This window comes from Marmota monax, unplaced genomic scaffold, assembly GCF_021218885.2.
Source record: "Marmota monax isolate L192 unplaced genomic scaffold, Marmota_monax_Labrador192_F-V1.1 WCK01_AAM20220418_F8-fsc00001, whole genome shotgun sequence".
Classification (NCBI taxonomy): domain Eukaryota; kingdom Metazoa; phylum Chordata; class Mammalia; order Rodentia; family Sciuridae; genus Marmota; species Marmota monax.
In genome coordinates, this window is record NW_026693777.1 from 61,038,535 (window position 1) to 61,058,514 (window position 19,980).

Sequence of the window (19,980 nt, forward strand, 5' to 3'; positions counted from 1 at the left end):
CTCATCTGCCCATCCCCAGCAGCAGACCCTGAGGACCAACTGACCAACTGGGCATGGTGAAGACACGGACAAGCCTGTGCAATCCCTCCTTCTCAGGGGAGGTGGAAGAAGGTGATGGCAACAGAGCAGGGCCTCTTAATGTTTACTGTCCCAGGATGCAACCTATTATGAAATGTTCACCAAACCCAGGGGGAAAAGGAGGCACATGGGTGCAACCTGTGTGTCAGGTTTTCTCACTCCGAGGAACATGAAGGACTGAGCCGCATGGAGAAGGAGGGGACAGTGCCCTCGAGGTGGCATCTGAGTGGAAGGGATGCCAGGGTGGCTGTGCTGAGTTGAAGTCCTAACTTTTCTGCTCACTGCATGTCACCTTGGTCATTGTTACATCATTTTCCTGGGTCTCAGGCAACAAAAAGATGTCCAAGATCTTGCTTCCCCACATTCTAGACTCTGATTCAAGAGGAAACATGGCCAGTTTTTAGGAGATCCACTTGTTATTACTACTCACAACCCCCATGACTATAATATTTTCTCCAGTTACCCCCAAAAACCCAGGACAACTTTATGTGTTTGATCCCTAACATGGAGAATTGGCATTTATACCTTGGATGGGGGAATCCACGTGCTGTGAGAATTAGCCCAAACACCCTCCAGTATTAGTGGGAGCAGTCAACATGTGTTTTCTTGACATTAGCTATTATACATAATTAGTGAATAAAAAAATGTCATTTAAGGCTTCATACAACCTCAGGAGGCCCACAGTAATCATTTCCACTTCAAGAATGAGAAACTGAGGCTCAGAGAGGTAACTTTCCCAGGATCACACAAGGATGACAGAATCTGAATCAGAACCCAGAGTCCTCTGACTCCAAAGAGTGCTGTGTCCACAGTGCTGGAACTAGCAAGTTCATGGGCCAGGGTCACTTAAGATGTGGCTAAGTTAAGTCTGACTACTTAAGCTCCTTTGGTGATTAAGATCTGTGTTAGCCAAGAGGAACTACAAATATTTTTGAATTTCCATAAACAAGGGGTGTGACTATAAAATTACATATGGATGAGATTAAACAACTGATTTCAAGAGCCACACAGAAAAAAATTAGTCTTGTTGCATTTTAGGCAGGTTTTACATATTTGAATTGTAAATTTAGAGATCCTTTCTCAGTTAATATCTCTCTATAAGCCTGTGATCATGGCTTTTAAACTAAAATAGGCTCTTTCAACAGAAGAAACCAAAAACCTAAAATCCAGATTCCTCCATTGTTCTTTTAAAAACACAGTCATTGGCCTCTTTATAGGTGTAGCTTTAAAAATGATTTCTACATTACCCATGTAAATCAAGGGAAAGGAATTCCAAGCCATAGCTTTTAAATGCACCAGTTTTGTTTAGGGCGTGAAAATTGTGAGATCCCATGGTTCCAGGGTGATGAATCACTGCTTCCACCAGTCACTTCCCCAAAATGAAGCCCAAGTCATCCCAAGCTCCTCTCTGTCCCCCACTGCCCCCCCTCCTTAGCAGCCATCCCCTCTCACCATGACGCCACTCTCCTCTGACAGGCCAGGGAACACCTGCCAGAGGGTGACTTCACCATCCCCAGTCACTCTGACAACAGCCCAAATAAAACCCTGTCATTTAAACCATAAACAACATCCAACCAGGCTGGGGAGTTCAGACACAGTCATAAAGGCCAGAGAGAAAGAGGAAAGAGGGCTGTTGCCACAGAGAAAACCCAGGTTCCAATACTTTTGACTGACAGTATATTGTCTTACCCTCTCTGATCCTATTTTCTATTGTAGGATAGAGTAATAATAGGATCCAATTCATTGGGTTGGTGTAAGATGCTGAGTATTTATTTAAAACAGGCCCTAGGTAGCACTCAATCCAGGAAGGCTGAGAGTATATTGTTTATTAATATAGGACTGTATTAGTGACCATTCTAGAGCCCAACAGGCTCCTCTCACTGTGGCAAACCAAGCAGCATACCATTAACAAGGATGTGAAAGAGGCTTGGGTTCGTGTTCCGATTATGTCACTGGTCAGATGGGGGGTAAATCACATTACATGGTGTCAGTTTCCAATTCTGCCAAATAAGAGTGTGGATGGAGGCCTCAGGGTTCCCCTTATGCTTCTACAACATGCTATCTTTTCCTCTTCCCATTGTTCAACCCTGGGGCATTAGTGCAAGCAGTAGAGTTTTACATTTCAGGAACCCCTGAGCCCTTCCCTTCAGAGTGCTGACTCCTCCATCCAAGATCCCAAGCCGCCTCCTCCCCCCAGAATGTGGAGGGTGGACTGGGCTGGGTTGGGGGCACTGGGAATCCCTGGTGAAACCTCCCTCTTGAGTGCTCCAGCCAATTTCACTGCATCTTTAATAAGCATTTGAGGCAGTGACGTGCTGCTTTGAAATTTTCCTTTCAGTAAGGAAAGTCAGAACTGTCAGAAGGAGTCTAACTCTTCTGCTTTTGATTTCCTGATAAGAGCCCAAGAGAGGAAAAATGCAAGGGGTTTTTAAAAAATCTGCAGGGGCAAGGAAAGTACATACTTGGCTGCTGGCCGGCCACTGAGCCTGAGCGAAAAAGCACCCACAATTGACGTGTTCTGACTATAAGCTTGCCTCTGTGCAAGAGTGTGCACCTTCACCCATCAAGAGCAGCAGCACACAGACTATAAATCTAGGCCAGACGAGCGGTGAATGGTTACAACTTCTTTTACCAGCTCTTCTGGAACACCACTCTTTCAATATGACACAAGAACTCTCCTCAGTGTTGCTAACGGGAACTTTTAGATGGTCTTTACTGTTGTCTCTCCCAGAGAGTGGCAGTGGTGATGAGAATAATAACCACTCCTGGTATCTGTAAGCCTTCACGGTTTCATAGAGTGCTTTCATCTACGTACTCTCCTTTGATCTCCAGAACAATGCTACAGAGTAGGCAACATGGTATTATTATTCCCATTTTACATATGGGAATAAAACCAACATGCTTTGTGAGGTTAAGGACCAGCAGGTCAGAGCTAGGAATGGAGTCAGGGCTTCCTTGCTGTGCACCATGTCCCCGTCCATTATTTGGAGTATGTCAAGAAAGAAAAGAAAAGAAAGAAAGAAGAAAGGAAGGAAGGAAGGAAGGAAGGAAGGAAGGAAGGAAGGAAGGAAGGAAGGAAGGAAGGAAGGAAGCCCAGAGTTAAGAGCGAGGGTCTCTGGTTTTCAGTTTTGATTGTGTTCTCTCTGAGGTGGGGACCATGGACCTGCCACTTCTTTGTAGTGAGGTTCCTGTCTATAAATTGTCCTTCAGCTCTAAATTCGGTAAATAATTCCATGTCTCCTTGGAATGACCAGACTGACTGACATCAGATTTAGATTGGTAAATTGCATGTCATAGTGGCCTGGATTGCCACAATTTTGGAGGAAATGTGTATAGTTAATCCTGATTCTTTTTTAATATTCATTTTTTAGAAGTTACACTTGCACATTATTTGAAGAGACAATTCTACAAAGAAAAAAACCACAGTCCCTCTCTACATTTCTCATGTCCCCAGAGCAACCACTCTCAACTCCTTGCATGACTCTTTTGATATTTACCTCCATGTCTCTAAATAACAAGTTTATGTAACTACTTCTTAACTTTTCTGCATTAGGCTTCGTCTAATGACCTTCCAACGACAGATGGAAAATGAGGTTTTAGCTTTCTTTTAAGGACCCCCCACCACACACATGCACATTTCCTGTCCTCTGTCCTGCCAGTACAGTTCTGTCACAATATGAGTTGGATCCATAGTCTATGCATCTGTTCTATGACAACATAAATGCTATTTATTCACTGCTGTGTCATTCACATAGGAAGAGTCATATAAATTTCTGTATAATATTGTGTTTTTCCTGATGTTAATAATTCACTTTTTCATTTGCTTAATTTTCTCCCTACTTATTACTTATTTAGTCCTAACATATTCAAACACACAGGTATTTTATCAATTTCACCTTCTTGAGGTCATTTCCTCAGGATCCTTCTGATTTGTTCCCATCTGGGCTGGTTTTTCCCTGGACTTTTGCATGTCTATTGTCTTGTGATTTCTCTGTCCCATGATCCTGGGGACTCTCTGGACTATTTTGTGGGTCTATTTGTTTCTTAGGGCTTCCTATTTTTTTTCTTATGCCTTCTTTTTTGATGATGTATCCTTTCAGTAGTTTCCTGAGAATGTGTATGAGGTAAAATGTTGGAGACTTCATGTGTCTGCAAATGTTTTAATTCTAACATCACTTATACTTGCTGGTTTGGTTAGTTAGAAGACTCTACACCACAAGTCATGTTTTTTGAGTTGTTGAAAACCTTGCTTCATGGCCCCCTGGTTTCCAAAGTTGCTTTGGAGGAGTCTAATACCAGTCTTATTCATGATCCTTTATATAAAACCTGCTCTTTCTCTTTGGAAACCAAGGATCTGCTTTCTTGTCTTTGGTGTTCTGCAACCCTCACAATGAGCCTGTCTTGCCATGAATCTAGTTTTAACCCTTTATATGGGGCATTTGAGAGATCCAATGGGAAATTTCAGTTTGGGGAAATTTTCCTGAAATATCTCTTGGGTTATTTTATCCTTTCCACCACCTACACTTTCTTTCTGGTTTTCATTTCTACTTTTACATTTTTAAGTCATTATAACTCATTATTGTTTTTGAATACCCCCTTTTAAGAAAATTATTCTTTCTTCATGAATGTTATCTTCACTTACCTCTCTGTTTGTTAAAGTAGGGTTATTTCCTTTCTGCCCTCCCCTAATTTTTTCTCCTCCCATCAATTTCTATTTTATTAAATGGACCACTTTTAAAAAAATGTGTATTTCACATTAGATGCTTTATTCAAGTACCTGGTGATTCTTAGTTATGTAGACATATTGAAGAGTGGAGCACTAAAAAACTCAGTATGATTTCTGGGTTCATTCACTGTTGGAATAATTGATTGGGGAACTCCAATGCCAGTTTTTATTACTAGTTTTTTTTTTTTTCTTTTTGGTGTATGTGTATGGTGCTGGGGGCTGAACCCAGGGCCTTGTGTACCAGTGCCTGGGTTTTTTGGTTTTTTAAAATCTCTTTGAATGGTCAGATATCTCAGAGACCATTCCAGTTCCTGACTCAGGGTATACATCTGGCTACTATGGTGTTGGAGACAAATCCAAGAAAAAAAGCAGGAAGTCTCCAATTAAATACATGGACACACTATTAACTCCACTCTTGGTACGTGGTGTTTCAAGTCTAGAGACACCAATTCACATTATCCAAAGAATAGTTCTCCAGTCAGGGGAGGGTTAGGGCAGTTTTCCAGAATGGATCTGGGATTCAAACTGCTTCTGGAAACAGACTTTTAATCAACAACCTAATTTGAGCCTATCAGCTCCATTTTCAGAAGTAACTGGTAGCATCAATTCTTGAACCTCTGTGGCACTGGATTCTGTGATATTATGGGTTCTCCCAATTGCTGGCATGAGATTCAGCCTTCTCACGCCTGGTAACTCAGCAGCCTCTATTCCATCAGCTTTCCAATTTCCAAAATATCATTGCTCATATATTTTCTCCTGTTCTTTTTGGCTTAGTGGGTTATCCATTTCAAAGACTCCCACAAATCATTTTAGTGTATTTCAAGAAGAGAAGAGGGTTAAATACGTGTGTTTAATCTGCTATCTCTAACCATTCTCTTTAAGCTCCTGCTTTCTGTGTTTAACATAGTAAAATAATCAAATACTCTTTGGACTAACAGTATAAAAATACTGTCTGAAAAGAAATCTTAATCCATGGGGAAAACTGACAGTTTCTTTGTGTCATTTATGATTGTCCACATCTCAATTCTCATTGCTACCTAGTACATATCTGTAGGCCTGGCTGTGACCAGAGGATTTATAATCTGTCCCTTTCAAGTATCTGTTTGACTGTTGATCCACAGTGAACAATGCACAAAGCCAGTCCAGGACCAAAGTATCTTAATTTCATTCACTGTCTCTTGAGCAGCTGACTACTTTCCATCTCAGATTATTCATGGAAGGTGAATCATTTGCATGTCCAGTATCTTAACACTGAAATGGTGAATTTCCAGTGAATACCTTTCTACTCTTCACTGTACACCAAGGATGTGCAAGGTGAGCTCTGTCTACTCAAATCCTGTGAAACCTGCAGATGGCAAAGACAAAATCTTCATGCACTCCCATCTTTAAGGCAGTGAGAATCTAGGCAAGCTATGTTTTAGGAGCTCCATCCCCAGTGGGGAGTAGAGTCTGTTGACTGAAATATGGTTTCAACATGAGACACACTCTATTGTAACCTTTGCTCATCTTTCCCTCAGTCTGCAATCAAAATCCCAGCATGCCTTGTGGCTCAGCTTAGAGACTCTAATTGGTCACAGTCAAGGAAAAGAAACTACTCTAGAATATTATATCTTTATTATATTTATTTATCAAGTCAGCTCTAATAATAATGTTTTATACATTATAGCTTATAAAGTACTTTCTACCTTTGCTGTCTTATTTTATCATTGAAATGATCTTGAGAAGTAGCATAAGTAGCATAACTTCACATATGAGAAAGTCAAAGCTCAGAGAACTAAGGCATCATATTCAAGATTGCTCAGTAAGGTGGTGGAAGAAGTGTCCCTTGAGCATAGGTCTTCAAAATTGCACTTAACTTTGATTTTCTGTTATATTCTTAGGTAAATATTCAATAGTTGGTAGCACTCAGTTCCATGCTATGGGGCGGGGTGAAACCAGGTACTTAGAATTTAAGCAACATATAATCTATGTGGATAAGGAGGCATACTACACTTTATAAAACCATCTAGGAAAATTGTGAGAGAGTACATAATTAGGGACTATGGTATAGCTTTTCTAGTCCAAAGGGACACTTTAATGCAACGAAGATCTGCTTTTAAGTGGCCCCCAAATTTTGTATAGTATGTCTCCATGTCCAGATGTTTCCTCTTGCATAGAAGTACGTTCTCTGAGTTCTTATTCCAATAATTTCATCTTTCTAATTCTGACACAAATGCTTCCTCCTCCTCAAAGCCTTCCCCGACCTCCTAGATAGAATTAGCCTATGTTCTCGATGGCGTCCTGCCTGTGTCTCTACTGTCTTGGAGCACACTTTGTGAGTTAAGGATGCTGGTTTGGGCAGAGGTGGGCAGGGTGAAGTGGACATATGGTGCCTTCCTCCTTTCCAGGCTGCAAGTTCCTGGCTCCATATCTCCAGCCTCCAGTGCTAGTACTGGCACGTGTTAAAGGTTTTTGCAATGAAAAAATAAATTAACGTTCTGAAAGGGAGGCCACAGCTTCCTAAGATGCCCAATGTTATCCCATAAGGGTCTTTCCTAAGCTTGAATCCTGGAATTTTGGAGGGAGGGCACCAGCAGTGAAGAAAATAGGTAGAAGGGAAGGAGGGGGCTGTACCAGCTGGTGCCTGAGGGTTGCTGACTTCACCCTCCTGCATCAGAACAGGAAGCCCCTGACAACAGTGGCCCCTCTGTCCTCTCATCCCCTCCCCACTTACTTGGCTTTGTTCACCATTTTCCATTTGTGCTGTGATTTCTTCCCAAGGGCTGCCTTTGGCATCACTACGAATCAGCTTCTCTCTGTGCATAAAAGCTGATGAAAGTGCGGAGGAGTAGAAGCCGCATTTATTAGGACTTTTCTGGGTGCTTCTCCTCTCCTCCAGGGCCTTTACCCTGGCATGCTGAAGGACAGACCCAGGTCTCTGAGGCCTCCCACCCTGGAGGTTTATTCTTTGCTTAGGCATTGGCCTCATCTGAGTCCGTGTTCACATGCAGGCGGTGTAAGACACAAGGGTTTGAGAAGATGTAAAAATCCCCAGTTTCTTTTCCCACGGTTTGACCTTAGGCCATTGAGCTAGCCCAACAGTGTTTCAGTTCACTCCTCTATAAAACTGAGTCTAATGACGCTTCGCCTAACTCGTGGAGGAGTGGCGAGGCTTAATTAACCAATGCTCATTTCTCTCAGCACTTTGGACGTCCTCCATGGGCACAAAATTATGTTATTACTTGGAATAATAATAATAGTTTCCCCTAATAATTCTGTGTTATTATTGCATTTAAGGAACTGTATTAGAGGCCTTCTGGAACTAGTTTAATACCTATAAATGTCTCTCCCTGGCAAAACAAGGGAGTATTGCCTGGTGATTATGGTTTGTCTTACATTTCAAAACTAGTCCGTTTAAACCCTCAGCAGAGTCCTTAAACCAGCGCCTGGCCAAGGGGGACCTCTTTTGATCTCTATCGCTGGACCACTGAAAGCACTTAACTTCAGCAAAGCAGCTTGGGTTCAAAAGCCTCTGAGTTGGCAACTCTAAAGGCCCAGCCTAAGAATGTGAACAGATAGGCGCAGAGGAAAGATAAGCAACCCACCTTCCTCCACAGCCAGAGCAAGGTGCTGGGGTCGCAGATACCATCACCCGTGCCCCCTATTTACTCCCACCAGTGTCCTCTGGCTCTTTGAGTCAAGTTTAAACTCCTCCCCAAGGCTTCCAGAACCCTCCAGCGCCTCAGTAGACACCCTCTCCTTGTCCTCTCTTCCCCCATTCTGATCTTAAAAAATTTTGTTTGTCATTGACAAAGAATAACTGTACATACTTATGGGTATGATGTGATATTATGGTACACATTTACACTGGGAAATGAACACATCCATCATCTCACGTGCTTGTCATTTCTTTGTGTGAGAGCATGTAAAATCTAGTCTTCCAGCGATTTTAAAAACACAGCCCCTCCCCTTAACTGCAGAGAATGCATTCCAAAACCCATCTGAGTGTCTAAAACCTTGGGTAGGACCAGATCCTATATGTACTCTGTTTTTTCCCCGTACATACACACTTAAAATTCCTCTTCCATCTTAATGAAGCTTTTATCATGTACTGTGTGGTTGTGACTCTTGCATTCTGAGGTGCAACAGCAAAATTTTATTTTTCTTTCATCACAGTCTCATGAATAGATTTGTTCTGGGCTGGGGATGTGGTTCAGAAGCAGAGAACTAGCGTGTCCAATGCCCCAGCTTTGAATCCCAGCCTACACACACACACCAATGTTTTCTGACTACAGATCTTAGCAATATCAGCAGGTGATTTTTTTTTTCTCCTGTCCTTATTGAGTACATTTACTCTTTCACGTAAAGAAAGCTCTTCATGGGTTCCCTTTGGCATATTGGAATTGGCAGGACCACTACTCTTGTGCTTTGGAGCCAACATGAAGTAAAGTAAGGGTCACTTGAACACAAGCACTGTGATACTCCAACAGTTTGCCTCATAACCAACACATTGACTAAGCAGCTCACAGGTGGGTAATATATAGAGTGTGGATATGCTGGACAGAGGGACAATTCATGTCCTGGTAGGGTGGACCAAGACAGTGCCAAGAGTTCATCATGCTACTCAGAACAGCTGGTAATTTTAAACTTGTGAATGGTTTATTTCTGGAATTTTGGACCTCTATTGACCATGAGTAACTGGTCATGGAAACTGAGTGCATGGAAAACAAACTGTGGATAAGGGCAAGACTACTGCACACTATCAACTAATGTCAACATGTGATGTAACAGGTCACCAGAACTCATTGATTCTGTCTCCATCTCGATCTATTATTTCTTCAAAGACACCAGATCTATGTTCTCATTGCCTTTACACACCCTGTTCCTGCCCAGCAAGCTCTTCTTCCTTGTCTTTATTTTCAGTTCTCAGGTAGATGTTGTCTCCTTCCAAAGTCTGGGCTGAGGCCCGTTTTAGGTGCACCCATAGCACACTGTGATTGTCCTCTGCATCAAAGCACATGGCAGACACTCATGCTTGCTGTTTCCTTTCAGGCTTGCCCATGCACCTCTGTCCTTGGGGCATAATCCATGCTAGTCATGTGTACTGGGTTTGTACACACTAGGTGCTTACTCAATGTTTGCTGAACAGAAGAATATCATTTGCTTCTCTTTTTGCTTATATCCAGTTCTCTCATATTCTATACCTCTATCCCAATGCTAATCTTTCCTTACCTTTAACTTTAGCAAAGCAGCTTTTTTTCAATGCCTATCAGCTGACAATTCTAAAGATTCAACCTATAAAGCCTAAGAGATAGGCACAGAGGAAAGATAAGCACCCCAACCCCCACAGCCAGAGCATGGTGCCTTCTACACCAACCACAGGTGAGTGAATTGGATGAAGAAGGGAGAAAAGAGAGAAGTAGATTCCTGAAGGGAGATAAATATAATGCAGACCCTGGGGATTAGAAACAAGGGAAAGTGAGAAAGGAAGAAGAATATCTGGAGGGGAAGATCTGAAATGAAAGCAGGGAAGAGTGTAGGAATTTTAATATGCTAAAATTCTGAAAATAAAATCATCCTTAAGTTATACTTTTTAGGAATCTTCCTTGTAAAAGAAGTGGGGTAGAAAGGAGAAGCCTGTTAGTATTCTTTATGTACATTATCTCCTTAGTCCTTGTACTCACCCTATTTGACAGGAATTTGAGCCATATTTTACACAAGACAGGGAAGCTCAGAAAGGTGGAGCACCTTGCTCAAGGTCACACACTTTGCTTCATTAGAAGTACAGGATGACTGTTCCACTGGTAGAATGTCCTTCTTTTGGGATTCTGGAATCCTTAAAGATCCTATTTCTTTGGGATGTAGGGGAGAAATGTGTTATCTAATAACTGAGAACAAAAGTAACTTAGCATCCTGTTGGTTGTTAAATGCTGCACCGTAAAGAGTGATTCCTTGCTTTTTTATGAAAAAAAATTCCTACTTACTCTCATCAGAAGAAAAGTGAGTTGAACTGACTTTGCTTGGCTGTTGGTTTGTCTTTCCTATGATTGGCAGGTGTCCCAGAGTACTGTGTATATAGGCCCAGCAAGAAAGTTGCTAAGTCCTTGTTGCTGCAATATTTTCCATCAAGGTCTGGGCCAGGCAGACAAAATTGTGCTTATGGACTTCAGCAAACTCAGCACAAGGAAGGCCAGTGGGCATGCTGAAGAACTGCCTCTCCAACATCTTGTCCTCTCCTACAGACTCAGTGACACCAATAAGTAGATTCTTGAAGTCCTGTGCATTTGACATCTAAATAACTTGGTCTCACTCTCTGGTTTTCTGTATCTAAATTTCCCCTCCCTTTGGGGCATGAGATTTAAAAGAAGGCTCTTGAGCAGAGCAAGCAACAGTCTCGTCTTTGATTTATGCTATTACTGGAACTGTAGTCCTTGAAAGCAATTCCGTCACTACTGTAATGAGGACGGAGCTTCCGTTAACTAATAAATCCTTCAGGAGTGTGTTTCGATGCTGTTGAACTTTTCATTAAACCATGATGTACAAGAAGGAAGAAAGATTTTAAAATAACATGATGCAGACACACATCCACGGTGGAATTAGTCAAGGCCTAGGAACATCATGTGTAAGACAGCCTATTTGACAATCAGTAATAACACATTTCTCCTGCAAATACCAGGTAACTTGGCCTTTCTTCATTCCTGGGCCTGTCTTTGTACAGGGAAGGGAGAGAACTAAAACCTATCTGTGATTCAATCAGAAAATGCAAATGAGGTCAAGTTTCTTACAGGCTTGTGAGATTTCCCTAGAGAAATTTCCCCAGCGTCTCCTCTGCTGCTGGTGCCCTTCCGAGGCTAGGGCTTGTCTGTGGAGTGAGAGGAACACAGGGCAGGCCCCCTCCTTTTCTCCTTGGACCTCCAGCTGGATGGGCTGTTGAATTCCATGAAGGGGCTCCCTAGAGACCATCACCTAGGAACTGAAGTCAAATCCAGACACACACACAAAAGGGTTGCCTTAGGTGGGTAGACCTGGTGGCCTGCCTCTCTGCCCTGCGTAAAGACCCTGAATCCAAATCAGGCAGGAGGGACACTGCTTAGGCAAATCCTCTTGGAGAAGGGATCCTGGGACCATCCCTCCAGTTTCTGGGACCAGTGAGTGATTCCACCCCTGCAAGTACCCCAGGGAAACCTGTAAGGAAATCTCCCTCACAGGGCCCTTCCCTCCCACAGTCCACCTAGAAGTGTGTGTATGTGTATATAGGGGTGTGTGTGGGCATGTACACGTGGGCCTCCCCTGGGCCACAGAAGCCTGAAGCCTACCCTAGCATCTTGCGATTGGGAAACTAGCAGTTTGGAACAAGCTGACAAGTGATACTGCAAGTCAGGACGCTTGGCCCCACCTTCCAGCAACCTGAGGGTGGTTCAGGGAATTTATAGGGTTTCTTTTGCTCGGCACAGGTTCTAGCATGTTTTGAAAGTTGCTTTTTTAAAATCCAGAGATACATTAACACTGCTTATTAAAGCTATATGCAAGTTCCCTTAAATTTTAAATGACTGGGCAGTATCAGGATCTGCCTTTCCAGGGGCTGAGAGAAGGAAGGAAGATACAGGACACCTCTATCCCCACCCCCACAGCTCTCAGTGTGCCAGGTCTTAGAGCAGACGACCCTTGATTATACATCTCACATGTGGGAAAGGTTGGTGAGAAAGAGACTGAGTTATGTGAAAGGGGTTCTGATTTGATGTCAAAATGGGTATATTTGCTTTCCTGTAAATTTTTAACCATTATTTTTAAGTGAAATGTTACCTTCTTGGCCTGTAGCTTTCACATTGAGAATGAAGACAGAGAGGGTGGGGGTGGAGGTAGCAGGTGTATGGGTCTTACAGGAAACATGGGGGATAACAACACAGATTTCCCCTAAACTGTGCAAACTGCAAATCGGGAGGTTCCGACTTATTTATCAATCGACCTAGTCTCAGTTTTTCATTACTGAGCTTCTCTCCAGCACAGTGTCTCTCAAAGCACAGTCACATGCTTCAGATCTTAAACTACCAGGGAAGCTTATTGAAATGCAGATACCCAAGTCCTGCCTTGAAGGATTCTGGGTGTCATCCAGAGATCTGTACAGAAGGAGGTTGATCTCTGATCCCCAAACCCCACCCCACTCCTCCCCACCCCAGCTCTGGCTATTCTATGATTCTAGATTCTCTGGAAAGGAGCACCATCAGGAACTGGGGCTGTCCCACTGCCAGAATACACATCACCTCTGCCAGGTGTCACCAATTACCTAGGACCTCTGCCAAGACTGGCTCCTCCCGCTGGTTGACAGTTAGTTGTATAGGGTTCCATCTTCCATTGAGGACGCCATTAGTTCCTCTGGGCTTTCTGATTGCCGGCTGTGGTATGTTGTCCTTGGTGGCAGCCTTTTTCTGTCTCTCTGCTGTCTGACCATCCCTTTCAGTCCTGTCTCTGGCCTCTGCAGTTGCAGACAGGGGCTCTTGGCTCCTGTGCTCCACGCTGGGTCCACTCCATGTACTGCCCATTTCTTGGTACCTGTGGACCTCAAAGTCTTCAACCCTCCAGGAGGCGGGGGGCTCCCCTCTAGCCTTCTACTTCTTTCCCTTACCACCCAAAGTGGTCCAAAGACTTCCCTTTCACATGAATGTGACTGGTAAGTCAGCATGCACCATGTTTACCTCCTGTTCCTAAAATAATGGCTCCCTCCTCTGCATTCCCCAAAGGCTTGGAACAGAGATTGCTTCGCATCATATTCTAATGATCTGCATTCATCTCTCCTCCCTGCCTAGGTTGCAAGTCTATGACGCCAAGAACTGTGTCTTACTCATCTTTGCATCCCTAGCAACCAGTGTGGGGCCTGATGATACTGGTACAAACATTCACTGAGTGCTTACTATTTGGCAGGCACAGGGCTTGGGGCAATATGCCACTTTATGCAATATGTACTGCACCACTTTATCCTTCCAACAACCCCACAAGAACTGTGCTTTTATCAGTCCCATTTGAATAGATGAGGGCAGTGAGGCCAAAGCATTTAGGTAACTTGATTCATCGTGTATCTAGTAAGTGGTCAGTTTAGGATTGGAATCAGCCAGCTGGGATTCCAGAGCCTTATATGAAGAGTTCAATTAAGGTTTGCTGAATAAATAAAGGGCATATAAACAAATTAATGTGTGGCAATATCCATAGAAGCACTACATTTTAGAGCAAAAGGAAGCATAGAGACCATTTATTCCAAGCCCTGATTTTGTTTTGGGGGAAACTGAGGATCTAAGCAGCAAAATGAGTGGTGGTAAACAATACAGCAGGTGGGAGCCCTGGTGTGGAAGAGATAGCCTGAGTCAGAACACAGATGGCTCTGTCACCTACCACCAGCCTGGGAAAGTCACTTAGCCTAGCCTCTTTCTCCCTTAGTTTCTTCATCTGTTAAATGGGACTTGTAATAGGAGTCTTCTCACTGTTTTATTGTTAAAATTAAATAAGATAATAAAAATCTCTTAGAATAGTGCCTCACATGAAACAATGCCCTTTAAATGACACCTATTGTTATTGACAGAATCAAGGCAATTGGGGCTTCAAAACAGTCTTTGAAATCATAAACCCAATTCTTATTTTATCAAGGAGGAAACTGGAGTTTAGTTTCATTTTTATTTCCAGGACTGGAATTACCAGATTTGGCCGTTTTAAAAGAAACATGGTGACCTTCTCATTCAATAGCTCCACTTAGCAAACCAGGAAGCTGTAGTCCAAGGAATCAGATGACTTGCCAAGATCTCTGCCGCATCTGAGCAGAGCTGGGAGTGGACTTGGGCCTCCTGATTTCAGCTACACCACCACAGGCCCATTCGTCAGCCTGCTCCACATCACCCTCTTGTCCCAGGCTCCTAGGTAGGAACAGAGAGTCCAACTATCTGTGATTTAAATTCAGTAGAAACATTCCATGCTGGAGCTCAAATTCAAGGCAAGCAGGTCCATCAAGATCCAGTTCTTTCATATGACAGGTGGGTAGAATTACAGAATCACATTGCAACCAAGGATTTGTGAGATCCACCCTGGAAGATGACAGAATTCCCCCCACGAGTCTGTTTGGTAAGCACATAAATCAGCATTTGGGTGGCACACCACCCAAGGTCTACACTAGCCAGCACTCAGCAATCAACACCAACCCTCCCTGGCACATTGGTGTTTTATTTTTTTTAACCCCCCCACCAGCATTAGGCGCTTCTAGAAATGCTGATGCCCCAGCCATAGCCCAGATTAACATAAGCAAAATCTTTAGAAGTGGAGCCAGGCAACAGTATTTTTTTTAAAGCCCCTAAGTGAATCTAATGTGCCACAAGATAAGAGAAACGTCTTCCACCCAAACTGGCAGCATCACATGGGAATTTGTTGGAAATCCGAATTCTATGTTTGGTAATCTCTGTTATTTTCTCTCATGGTTCTCTATTGCTAGTTTCCATAACATTCAGCAAGACATAAAATTATTTATTTATTCACTTAATGTCCTTCACCTGCCCTGTCCTCAGATGGTAGGCTTCACGAATAGAGACTATGGCTGTTGTATTACTCACAGCGCCATGCCTGGCACAAAGTAGACACTCAATGAATATATTCAATGAATGAATGATGCATGCATACTAGCCATCTTAGGCAAGGCAGATATATTATCAAATTTTCCATTATTCCAGAATTCATTCATTGCTGTGGCCTTATGAAGAGAAACCTTATGCATATGTAATACATGCTTTATCTTTCCTCCAAAATAAGGAAGTTTAGATCAATGCAGTAAGTAACTGATTTATTTATTTATTTTTCGACAACCACCAGAATAAGGAAAAGAAAAAAAAAAAGTAACAGCAAATAACGACAAAAGAAAAAGCCAATGAAACAACCTCGGCCAAAAGAGTGGTTTTGCCTAAAATACTACTATTCTTTAGGTTGAGTCTCTAAATATTTATTGAATGAAGACTGGGGGAGCCCAGAATATTAATAGGCCCTTTGTGAGAAATAATGAAGTTGAAGACAAGGTTCATGGCCTTAAATTTATTGGGAAACAGTTCATGGAATTCTAAGAAGGACACCATAAGTAGGTTGTGAGGCGTTATTTCTAACAGGTAGGTCTGTTGGATGCTCACATGTGAGTGTTGGTCAGATTGGTTTTCCTAATTTTGGTTCAGGGAGACACAAGGAAGAGATTGCAGAGGAGAGTACATTATGAGTTGGCATAACCAAAGGGGTCTTTTTGGAAAAGGAAGAAGTCTGGGACTTACAAATATTTTTAACTCAACTAAGCTTTTGGAAGTTGATGTGGTCAACATTTTCCCCTAGCCCTGGTGTGGAGAACAGCCTTAATCTATGAAGTCAAGACAAACTTTGTTCTTGGATGTGATTTGGGGGTTCAAATAAGGAGACACAATTGTCTCTGTGAGCTATAAATATAGCTTTGTTGACAGAGGCCAACTGGCTCTTTTCATAGACATCTTCCCTTGTAAAAGGGATCCTAAGGTGCCAGCAACTGGGGTGTTACATTCAATAAAAAAATCCATGTTCCAAAACTTAGTGTGCTAGTGGCCATATGCTATATTCATTAAACCAGACTAGCTGGATTCAAATCTCAGCTTTTGCCATTTCATAACTGTGTGGCCTTGGCTAAATTATAAAACCTCCCTTTGCCTCTTTTTCCCCCTCTGAAAAATGGGACTCACAATAATAATACCTCACTTGTACTCTTATTGCTATGAAGATAAGGGGTGTAATTTTATATAGTTTCATAAGAAATACTATGGAAGGGTTAGCGGTCATTATCTAGAAGCCTGACCTTATCTTAGACCCATGTGATCTGCTGTGAACATGTTAAAGACCACCTAAAATAAACTGTCTGCTCAGGACAGGGTAGCAGCTGCCCAAGGACAAAATGACCTTATGCCTGATGACAAGGTCATGCAGTGACCATGCAGTGACCTCAGGGGCAGAATATAAAACATCCCAAATAAAGATAGTCCAAATGAGCTGATGTAGGACTATGTAACCAGGAACTTCTGGGGTTTCCTGGTGCTGCTATCTGGGAATTATCTCAGGTTGTTAGAGAATTACGTTTAGGAGGAAAAGGTTATAGAATTCATCCCACCTTGAATCAGTTGATGTCCTCCTGTGTCATGGCAACAGGGATATCTGTGGCCTACAGAAGTATCCCTTTAAACGTCTAAACCATTTATACTATGCAGAACTGGTACAAAGAAGTGGTGATGGCTTGGCACAACCCATCTCTGTTTCTAGAATCATAACCTGAAGCACATTTTAAGCACCTCTGTATCCACACCACATATACTTACAGAAGGCACAAATACAAGCATCACATAGGAAAGCCAGGTTTGATAGGAAAAGCAGTAAAAATGATGTATCTCTCTTTTGGAAGTCACTGTGACATTAATAACTGTGTTCGCTATTCTTTAGAGACCAGAGTTGAACTATGGCAAAGCTATCTCAGAGTCTCATTCAAGAGGTTGGTTGGAATCGCTGAGGTTCCATAGGGGGTTTGATTCAAGGTGGCCTCATTTGTAAGTCTCAAGGCCAAGAAGAGAAGGTGGTGAAATCCTTGCCTAATCCATAGACAGCACCTAGTAGGCTGCTTCCCCTTCCCCAATCTCCATCCTGGCAGTGGTGTAGGCTGCTCCCAGCACAGAGTGTGACAAAAGAAGACAAAGAGGCAACAGCACCCAGAAGTGTGGCACTCCCAGACCTCCCTCATCTGTAGAAATATGGAAACTGAATTAACTAATTTCTTATGACCTTTTCCACTTCTAGAATCGAGGCTTATTTTTGTTAGGTGCGATTTAGATGAAATTTGTCTGGTTCTTGAGCAGAACAAACAGCTGCCACCGAGGATACCACAAGGACTCTCCTTACTCTATCACATTCCTGAAATGTGACCATTATAAGTACATCCCTTTGGGCTCCAAGGCCTTTAAATTCTCAAGGGTCTTCTCTTAAAGGCAGGCAATTCTGAGAACAATGTCAGCCCTCACTAGTTCTCACCTTATAGGCAGGACCAGTTGGCCAGATCATTTTCCAAAACAATGAGGCGAACATAGAGGAATGGAACACTGGATGGGATGGAGTGAATTCCACTGTACTCAATAGTAAGGGCCATTCACACCTAGAAATCCCACCCTAATTCAAGTATTGACACATGCTTTGTACTTTTAAATATTGGTTTTGTTTTTTGGCAGTTTGGGGGATTGAACCCAAGGCCTTGCATGTACTAGGCAAGCTCTCTACCATCAAACTACATCCACAGCCCTTTACAAATGTTGAGACAGGGTCTTGATAAATTGCTGAGGCTGGCCTTGAACTCTTGCCTCAGCCTCCAGAATACCTGGGATTACAGGAGTGTGCCACGATGCCTGGCCTAAATACTGTTTTTAAAGGAAAGAGAAGAACAAATAAGAAATGACCCTTGAGAGTACTTCCCACATCTGAACCGGTCACTATGTACACCAGGGCACCTTTGGAACTTAGGTCCCAGGTGCTAAAACAACCCTTGTTCTCCAGTGGCAATTTCCAGCCTTGCTTTGACTTCCTTCAGCTTGGAGAGGCCCTGGGCTGTCAATGAGGACCATTCCAGGGCTGAGCTGCCTGGCTGCCGCGATGCTGAGCCCTGCACCAGTTCTAGGCCTTACGCTTTTTTTAAGCACTTGATTTAAATGAAGAAAGAAATTGGCTTATATTTTTAGCAGCTCCTGCTACTAAAACTCATTTGACAAAAGTGCCAAAGGGACAGTTAAGTCTGAGTATGATTTTTTTTTTTTCCCATGGAGGAGGAGGAGGGTATAATTTATCTGAAAATGACTGGTACTTTCCTGGCCTGGGGACATTATTCTACCTGCTCTTTCTCTCTCTCTCTCTCTCTCTTTTTAAAGACATACTCTTTTTTTTTTCCTCATCAAATTTCAAACTTGAGATATTTATTGTCCTTAGCTTTAGTTTTCAAGCTTTAATGCAACCACAGAAATGGAAAATGTATACAATTTCGGTCATAAACTCCACAATCTTCAATTACATTTTGGAATGAGAGGCATCTCATTCAACTGGGGAAACCAAAGCCCCCACCCCCCACCCCACGAGGCAAGTTCAATGCAGTTGGAGTATGACATTAAGCCCAACTGGAAAACTATATTAATGCAGTATCTACATGTACTGGGTACCATATTCAAAGTGAATGATTTTAGTGTTCCAAGCCCTCTTCCTAACGTCTCTATTACTGACTTGCCTTAATATCTGAGACCCCCCTCTTTGACAGCGTTGGAGTTAATTCCTTTCTGTTGTTGTTGAGGGTGAAGGCATTAGTAGATCAGAACAATCTGCTAAAATATATGAAAGGAACACACTAACCCAATACCACCTGTGACAAAAATGACTTCAAATGACAAATTAGCCTGTGGAAATGGAGTGTTGAGAGAATGGGAATTTTGATGGGTTCAGGGCTGGTAAGAAAAGGTCTGGTCTATAAAAGTCCAAAATGAACCTGTTGATATGTGGAAGTTTTCCCCCAGAAATGCAAATTTATGAAGGGTGGACTATGTTCCCAGAGAACCATCTGAAAAATATGCTTTAAGCATGAAGTACCTGAGGTATAATCCTCAAGGGTATCCCTGAACCACTCTCATGGCCCAATTGCCAGGGGTTTTGGGGTAAAGGGAATAGAGAGAACAAGCTCCCTAGAGAAGATATGAAGCAGGGGTGATGATTGCCATGGAGGAGTGTGATGTGTGATGTGTGGGAGGCAGGTGGCACTGCTAGAGGGAGATTTAGAGTCAGGAGAGGCAGAGCCCTTCCTTTCCATCCTGGCCATCAATCCAGACCTCTGCTTGGAACAGGCAGGTAAAGGGAGGTAGAAGGTCAGGAAGATGGTCCTGTCAACCTAATGGTCAGTTCCAGGTGAAAGAAACCTTGACTCAGAGCCCAGAGGACAGTAAGAGAGTCCCAGAAGGAAGGCAAGTCTAAGAGGAGGAGAGAGGAAGGGAAGGGGCCATGAGACACTTTCAAGTGCTTGCAAATCAGGGCTCAGCCACAGTGACGTGGTCTATTTTCTTCTAGCATTCCCAGGCAGCTGGTGACAGTGGCACACTTGGTGTGCAGAGCAAATGCATGTATCAGCTCTCCTGGCCCAGACTCAGGGGCTG

The 19,980-nt window shown here is 42.9% G+C and overlaps 1 protein-coding gene and 1 long non-coding RNA gene across 2 annotated transcripts in view; one reads left to right on the forward strand and one right to left on the reverse strand.

The window, feature by feature from the left end:
• Rora (RAR related orphan receptor A) overlaps positions 1 to 19,980 on the reverse strand; it is a 675,937-nt gene that overhangs the window by 292,123 nt on the left and 363,834 nt on the right. The gene's annotated exons all lie outside the window — the stretch shown is intronic.
• LOC124104187 (uncharacterized) lies at positions 9,849 to 11,291 on the forward strand. The gene is made up of 2 exons (XR_006855375.2): positions 9,849 to 10,165; positions 10,838 to 11,291. It is a non-coding gene; the product is annotated as an uncharacterized LOC124104187 (long non-coding RNA).